This window comes from Portunus trituberculatus, chromosome 43 (genome assembly GCF_017591435.1).
Source record: "Portunus trituberculatus isolate SZX2019 chromosome 43, ASM1759143v1, whole genome shotgun sequence".
NCBI lineage: Eukaryota > Metazoa > Arthropoda > Malacostraca > Decapoda > Portunidae > Portunus > Portunus trituberculatus.
The window spans coordinates 13,287,746-13,296,910 of NC_059297.1; positions in this window are offsets into that span (position 1 = coordinate 13,287,746).

The window sequence follows — 9,165 nt, forward strand, 5'->3', positions numbered from 1 at the left end:
GTGTGTGTGTGTGTGTGTGTGTGTTTAGTGGTTTTTGTGTTTTTGTTGCGTAAAAAAATTTGTCCCAAGGAAATAATACAATAATGCTTGTTTAAATTCCGTTACTCTTAACCCCTTCAGTGCCATGCCGTGTTTTCTCATTCATTCTTTTTACTATTTGGCAATTTTATACGGTTTCAGAAACACATGTGAGGATTCAAATAGTGAAGACTGGCCGTTCATCTTTTGACCTCCATAGACCCTTCATAATGCAAATAAAATCGTTTAGTTTTACCCCAAACTCATGGGAAAAGGCGTTTCAGTACTAAAGGGAAAAAAAAAAAATGAATGCATAGGTGTAGTGGAAGGGATAATGAAGGATGTGTGTTTCATTAACGTTGGTTTCGCCTCATGAAGATTCAGATTCCTTCACGAAAATTTTACTCAATTATTCTTAATGATACACTCAACCTGACCTCATCTTACCTATCCTAGCCCAGTTATCTATCCCAGTATAACTTTAACGTCTTACTTTATTTTGTTTTACCTTAATTAACTCTGCTTTGTTTTGCTTTGCTTTACCTTATCCAACTTAACCTAACCTCATCTTACCTTATCTTACCATACCTTACCTTACCTTACCTTATCTTATCTTATCTTATTCTATTAGCTTTAGTTTACTAGAAATACTAAACAATACTTTATTAACAATATATGTAAACTCCTAGGCGTAATATAGTCTCTTAAAGGTTTGAGTAGAAGAGGAAAAGATTACCTTAATAATCTACCCCTAGATATTTGATGGCCTTTTATGTAAATTTCATCCAGGAAGTCTTCATAAAATTTTCACCACGAAAATAATTCCCTCATATTTTCGTAACCTAATCTTACTTAACCTGATTTATCTTGAAGGGGGAAAGTTTAAGGGAGGAAAATCGTGTGGATGGAATGTTCTTGGGATAAAATTTATCGTGAATTGAATTTTTGAATTTAGTTTTTCTTTTTTTTCTTCCATTTTGTAAGGAAGGGAACCGGAAAGGATATCGTAATTAAATATTTTTTTGTACCCTCGATGTAACATTAAAAGAACGAAGAAATAGGTAAGAGAACAGTTTGAGTAAATTCGTTGCTCTACTGGCTAATGCGAGGAAGGAGACATACATACATACATACATACAAACAGACAGACATACTGAGAGACGAACAGACAACCAGCCAGCCAGCCAGCCAGCCAGCCGACGAGTGGCCAAAGGACAGGCGGGTGGCGGGGCGACGTAGCCAATTTTGTGCTGAATATTTAAGGCTCCAGTGTGTGGGTATTGATCACTGGGCGGATGGTTGGTGGGTTGGTGGGTGGGTTGGTGTGGCCGATACATGGAAATGCCTTGTGTGGAAGCCGATAACGCCCTCGCTACCATCACCGCCACTCCTGGTGCTACTGTTCCTCTTTCTGCTCGTTCGGTTGTATGGTGGTGTATATGCCCGTATTCTGGAAAGCTTTGCTCTCTCACCATCACTGCTTTCCAAAGGCTCCAGTTGAAGACACTTGTGTTTTCAAGGGTATTTTTATGGTTCTGATGATGGGCTGGCAAGATTTCTAGTTTACCATAAGGAGGAACTGTCTTGAAAGCCGTGCTAGTTGTTTCTGTGGTCTTGGAAAATCATCGCGGTGAGAGAGCAAGGCGTTTCTGAATATAACCGATAGTCAGTCACTGTAGCGTGCTGGGCTGGGCTGGGCTGGGCTGGGCTAGGTAAGGTAGGGCTGGGCTTGGTTAGGCTGGTGTAATCTGGGCGGGTGTTTGGATTTTGTTTGATTATTTTATCTTATTTTCACGTAGGAAGAGCGACTGTAAGGACAACTAAAATTAAAAGTAAGAAAAGGCTCATTAAGGTGTCGGGTCCATAACTGTCTTGAAACCTTCCTCTTGAAAGTCATAGGAATTAAGTGGATATACTTAGTTTATGTATGTATATGTTATTCTTTTGGCTAGTTGGGGTGGTTAGGTTGATAAACTAGTGCGATTGTATAAGAAAACTGATTTTCTCTTTGTTTTTCTTTAGTTGATTGGAATATTTTGAGGTCTTTTGACAGGACGTAAGGCGTAAGATTGCTTAAAGTTTTGTGTGTGTGTGTGTGTGTGTGTGTGTGTGTGTGTGTGTGTGTGTGTGGTTCAATAGCTAAATAAATGAGTTGACTGGGTGAATAAGTTTGATTTGTGGTTACGTCTTTCTTTAGCTCATGGAACCATTTATTTATATGTTTAGATAACATTTGTCTGGTCGGGATGATTGCGTGAGTGGATAAGCGAGAAAGATTACTTATATGAAGAAATCGGGTAATTCTTCTTTAGTAGTTACGGTAGGACATGCCAAGATATAAAGGCTTTATTGGTAGGTGAAGAAGCGCATGTGTAAAATTGCTTGAAGAAATGAATCTCACAGCATCAGACTGTATGAATAAGTCAGTGAGTGAGTGCACGTGTAAGATAGTGAAAGGAATTGGATTACTCTTTGTTTTGGCTTTAGTGAGTGGGATGGCTTTAATGTGTTTGGAGAGGATTGAGTGTATACCAGTGTTAATGGAAGGCTTGTGGACGTGTAGTAAATTATGTTAGGGAGTTTGTGAGCGTGTGAGACATTGCTAGGAGAAAGAAATCGTAGAACAGAGGGTGAGGTGTTGTGGAGAAAAGGCTTGGGTGAGAATAACGTTAAAAGGTATAGGAAAAGTAAAGAGAGGAAGGAGAAGAACGAAAGGAAATTGAAGAAAAAAAATGTAAATAAATCGTAGAAGGAAGGATGAGCTATTGGGAAGAATAATAGAAGTGGAATAATTTTAAAGGGAAGCGAAAGAGGAAAGGAGAAGGAATGTAGAGCGAAAGAGGAAAAGAGACGGAAGGAAGGAAAGAAAACGAGAGACAAAAGGGAAAGAATGTAAAGGGAAAATAAATCGTCGATGGAAGAATGAGCTGTTGTGAAGAATAGAGTTGAAGCGGGAATAGTGTTAGAGGAAAAGGAAAGAGAGGAAACGAGTAGGAAGAAAGGAAAGGGGCATAACGCTTCAGGGAAGGAGCTGATGTAGAGGGAAGGGCACAGAAGTTAGTGGGAAACGTAAAAGGAGAAGAACCATGCATTTTGAAAGGAATCCAGAAGTTGGTGGCTGTGTCTGAGGGAGGAAAGATGTTCAGCAGCGCGCAAATGGATCACTATAGGAAGGGAGAGGGAAGAAGTGCTAACGTGTAAGGAGGTAAGTGGCTCTATCTGAGAAAAAAAAAGTTCTGTAGTGTAGAAATAGAGGGGGAATGTGTATATCTGAATAGGAAAAAAAAAATGTTTTCGATACGTAAACGTTAATTATTCGAAAAAGAGAAAGTGTTAGTATAGGAAGTGCAGCACAGTATCGTAGGTGGAAAAAAAGAGCTCAGTATTGAATGAGGACAGAGGAGAAAGAAGTAGTCGTGTATATGTATAATAAAAAGGAAAAATTTCAAGTTTAGTTCAGACTTAAATTACCACGTGTAGAAAGCGAGTAAGAGGAGGAGGAGGAGGAGGAAGTGTTAGCTCAAGGAAGTATGGAACGGTATCTGAGGTGGAAAGAAAGTTCAGTCACGTAGAAACAGATTACTAAATATTATGGAGGAGGAGGAAGAGGAGGAGGAGGAGGAGGTGGGAGAAATACTTAAAATGAAATGCAACTGAAGTGGAATGAAAAGGAAATATGTTTACTGTACCGTTGCATTACTAGAAATATAAGACATACTCGTGTTTAAGTAGAAAACTAAAAAGAAATATGATCACTAGATATATAAGGAAGGAAGAAACAAAGGAGATGAAGTAATACGTAGGACGAGTTGAGTAGAGGTGAAGGAGTGACATAGGTGAATTAGTAAATGTGTAGAGGAGGCGTGGAGAAATGCGCGAGTAAGTGGGGTGGAAGGGAACACTTTATGGCTTCAGGTAACACTCCATAGGGCAGAGTGAAGTGAAGTGGTGTGGCGTAGTCTGGTATGGTGAGAAGTAAAATAACATGCTTTACTTACACAGTGCTTCGTGGACAGTAGCTATAGGTGGGTTCTCAGTGAGTATCCATGTGTGTTGATGAAGGTGTCGGTATCACGGGGCTTGAAGTAAAGTCCAGGAGACAGTCAACACGTGTATTATTTAATATTCCTACAGTAGCCTTATGTATTGTTATTAGCATATCAGAGGGGATTGAAAATAATGTAAAAAGAAAGCACATGCACTGGAAGTGAATGTAGGTAAAATACAGTTAAGTTTTCTCGATCACAGAGCAAGACTACGTGTAGGTAACTAGTAATGAATGGGAAAGGTCAAGTCAGGTGGCTTTGAAGAGTCGAACCTCTGAAGAAGGGCGGAAAATAGAGAGAGAGAGAGAGAGAGAGAGAGAGAGAGAGAGAGAGAGAGAGAGAGAGAGAGAGAGAGCGTATTTGCTTCTTTCTATGTAGTACCTAATGTAATCTAGTGTTGACCTGTCTATCTACGAGTATATATTAAATTTAGCTTTATATACTTATAATTATCAATGTAGTGTGTGTGTGTGTGTGTGTGTGTGTGTGTGTGTGTGTGTGTGTGTGTGTGTGTGTGTGTGTAAGAAAAGTATAAAAATCACTGTGCAGATAGAAGAAAGAAGGAGAGGTAAGCAAGCAAGAGGGAAAGGAAAATAGTGAGATGAGGAGGAGGAGGCAGTGTAGTATGTAGTACGGACGCCCATGAAATAACAAGTGGAAGCAAAGTTTTAGTTGAATGGCTGGAGGCAATTTTAGGAACGTGCCGTGAGAATGCGAAGCGAAGCAGCAGCCCAACAGTGAACTCTTTGCCAGCAGCGTGATTGAACCTGTGCAAGCAGGCAGGCAGGCAGGCAGGCAGGCAGGCAGGCAGGCAGGTAGGCAGGCATAGAGGCGCATGGCAGATCAGCTGAGAAAGTTCCTGGGATGGATTTGAATTTTTCATTATGGGTAAGAGTAGCAGCAAGGGAAGCCAGCAGTGTGAAGGAAGATTATATAGTATGAAGTTGGTGAAGTTGGTAAAGTTGCTGAGTTGAAGTTAAGTAGCGAGGTGCAGCAGTGAGTGTGAGTTCGAAGTTTTTACTTAACTAGAAGAAGTTTGTGAGATGTGAAGATGAAGTGTTGTGAAGTTGTATTTGAAGGAGTAAGATCAGATGTAAGATATAATAAATAATTGATCAAACTGTATTGAAAGGAAAATAATTTTGGATAGTGAAATACGAGTTACAACACAAGCAAGAAGAAATAGTGAAAGAAAAAAAGATGAATTTATTGTAGCAAGGAAGAATCACACCAGAAACAAAATAAGTAGTTGGGGGAAAAAAAAGTTGAAATATGAGTGAGAAGAATTATGAAATCCGAGAGAACTACACCAAGAAGGAAAAGGAAAGAGGCAGAAACATTGTAGCAAGTAAGATTTCATATAGTAAAGCACGAAAGTACCACCAGAAACAAGATAAACAGTTGAAGCAGAAATATAGTAACGAGAAGATAATTGTACTGAATAATACGAGTAGATATATATAGTCCCATAGAACCTGTACATAAGAAAAGAAAGCTAAAAGGAGTATAGGAAGAAGCTTTATAGTTTATAACCAGCTTACTTATTATACCAGCAGTTAGAGCAGACTATTGAAACTAAATATAAAGAAACTAAGACCTTATTTGTGTACATCTTCCACTTCAACCCTTCTTAAAGACAGAACCAGACTATGTAGTGTAGAGTATTGAACGTGTGAAAATCTGTACGTAAGAAGAAAAATACAAGTCGGGGAACATGTCAGGGAGCCGAAAGGAATATATAAAGTATTTATTGTTTTACTCTTTTATTATCAAAGGCTCTGTCGGCTATAGAGGAACAAGGTGCTATGGAAGGAATTAGTGAAGTTAGAATGGAAAAGAAGCGTGCCATAATACAGAAGTTATGTCTAGGTTGTCTTGTGATGATAGCTGAACGAGGAGGATGAGAAAGAAGAAGAGGAGGAGGAGGAGGAGGAGGAGGCAGATTTTTAGATAACAGTGTGTATGTTTGCCTTGTATTAGAAAGTGTATGAGTGCGTAGCAGAGAGAGAGAGAGAGAGAGAGAGAGAGAGAGAGAGAGAGAGAGAGGAAGCGTGTGTGGGTGCATGCGTGAATGTGTGATGTAGTGACAGAAGCCTCTCAAGTGTGGACTGAGATTATTGTCTTCCCCAGTGCCAAGACCATCTCTCTCTCTCTCTCTCTCTCTCTCTCTCTCTCTCTCTCTCTCTCTCTCTCTCATTATGCACTTTTCCATCATATTTACATTTTTCATGCGGTTCTCCTTCCCCTCACATGATGCCCTCCCTATCTCCCCTCTCCCCTCTCTCATCTCCCTCTATTCTGTGCTTGAGGGAGGCTGGGAAGGGTTGGCATGGCGACGTGTTTGGTTGTTGCCATGGTTACCACACGCGGGTTCTGCCGAGGTGAGGCAAGTCCCGAAGGAAGGAGGGAAGACGGAGGAGGAGTTGATAGTGTTGGTGGTGAAGATGAAGATATTTTTCCTCTCTCTCTCTCTCTCTCTCTCTCTCTCTCTCTCTCTCTCTCTCTCTCTCTCTCTCTCTCTCTCTCTCTCTCACTAAGACTGAAGAAGTTAGGGAGAGTGAGGAACACAAAACATATTGTACGTTTCATCAACATTATATTTTCCTCCTCCTCCTCCTCCTCCTCCTCCTCCTCCTCCTCCTCCTCCTCCTCCTCCTCCTCCTCCTAAAATGACATTGCGGACGCCCTGTTGAAATGAGTGAGATGTATGTTGTATTTAGTGAAATTGTGAGTCTAGGAGTATTGCGTGTGATTTAATATGATCCAAGAAGTCACTCTGATTTAACCCCTTGAGTACTATGACGCGTTTCCATATTCATTCTGCTTACTATTTGACGATTTTATACAGCTTCAGAAACTAAGGTGGGGGATTAAGATAATGAAGACCCTTTCTAATATCAATAAAATGGTCTAATCCAATTCTGAAGGTAAATATGTGTCCTAGTATTGAATGGGTTTGCTTTGCTATAGAAAAGAGAGATTAGAAGCTTGCTTTTGTATTATTCTAGACTAGACAATTGTTTAAGACTGTAATGCTAAAAAAAAAAAGAAAAAAATGGGTATCTGAAAAGTTGAAGGAGGTTATGAGGAAAAAAACGGTCTAGCTTATGAATGGTTAAAGGGTGAAATCCCCCTTTTTTTCCACACACTAATACAAGGACACGGTTTAATATCCTCATTGCTGCTATTCTCTCCCATAATTCTTGTATGTGTATCTGCGTTATTTATATTCTTACATTCAAAGTTGGTCGTGGTATTAGGTTGGTATATTGAGTGGGTACATTTAACAGTTCTTTTCTATGTACTTTATTCATGTATTTACTTATTTATTTATTTATTCTTTTTTTTTTTTTTTTTTTTGCTTTATTGAAATATCAGTAAGGTGAAGAAAGGAGGCGGTATATTTTTTAGTTTTTTTTTTCTTTTTCTCTCACTTTTTGTTTTCTGTGTCTCGGTTCAATTTCTCTTGTCTTGTTTTTTTTGTCTTGATTTTTTTTGTCTGTCTTGCTACATTTATTTTATTTGCATATTATGATTATTTATGTTCCTTTTCTTTTTTTTTTATTGTGTATATGTTTCTATTATTTCTTTACAATCTCTCTCTCTCTCTCTCTCTCTCTCTCTCTCTCTCTCTCTCTCTCTCTCTCTCTCTCTCTCTCTTTAACCAGTTTTGTTTGTATCTTTGTTATTTGTTATTTTTTCCTTTATTTTCTCAGTATTTCCATGTTTCTTTTCCTGATATTACTTTTTGTCCTCATTTTTCATATTTTTATATAAATTATTTTTATTCCTAGCCTTCAATTCGTATGTTGTATCTCTCTCTCTCTCTCTCTCTCTCTCTCTCTCTCTCTCTCTCTCTCTCTCTCTCTCTCTCTCTCTCTCTCTCTCCCCAGCTTGTCGCCATTTCTCTTCCCTTATTTTCATGTCAAGGATGCAGTTTAGTTCCTATTTGTGGTGTCCTTTTCTTTTTCCTCTTCCATGTGTGTTATTTTTATCTCGTTCGTGCCGCACTGGGATATCTTACCCGCTGGAGGAGGAGGAGGAGGAAGAGGAGGAGGAGGAGGAGGAGGAGGAGGAGGAGGAGGAGGAGGAGGAGGAGGAGGAGGAGGAGGAGAAGAAGGAGGAGGTGGGAGAGAACTGGTTTATACGAGAGTTTGAAATATATATGCATACACACTCGTCTACTTTTGTGTGTGTAATGTTACACAGTCGTATTCTGTGTGTGTGTGTGTGTGTGTGTGTGTGTGTGTGTGTGTGTGTGTGTCTGTGTGTGTGACAGGGGAATTAAAGAGAGAGAGAGAGAGAGAGAGAGAGAGAGAGAGAGAGTACACAAAGAGAGATTTAAACGTAACATGTAAAAAGAAAACAAGAAGACATGAATGATAAAGAGATGGAAAAGTCTCTCTCTCCCTCTCTCTCTCTCTCTCTCTCTCTCTCTCTCTCTCTCTCTCTCTCTCTCTCTCTCTGATCATACCTCCAGGAATATCATCTCTTGTATCCTCCTCCTCCTCCTCCTCCTCCTCTACCCCATCGATCGGCCGCCACTCCACACCTTCACCACACCCATCAGTAGAGAGAGAGAGAGAGAGAGAGAGAGAGAGAGAGAGAGAGAGAGAGAGAGGGCATCACACTTCTTACTGGATTATCTCTCTCTTTAGTCATGTTAGAATTGTACCAGTGGTTTTGTTTTTGTTATTATTATTATTGTTATTGTTATTGTTATTATTGTTATTATTATTATTATTATTATTATTGTTATTATTATTATTGTTATTATTGTTATTATTGTTCTTGGTGGTGGTGGTGGTGGTGGTAGTGGTAGTGATGATGATGTTTCTTAATTTATTTGTCTATTTTTCTCGTTTTGTTGTTCTTCGAAATTTCTTCATTTTTACTTTTTTATTTGTATTTCTTTTTATGTATGTGGGTTTGATTAAGTCTGTTTCTTAATTCCAGTCTTTGTTTCACGTTTTGTAGGGAATTGGAAACCTTTTACTTATTGATTTCGATTTTTTTTTTTTGTTCGTATATTTTTAGTTCTGATTTGGTTTTATGTATTGTTTTTTTTGTCTATTTTGATATATTCCTCATCCTAAAGTTT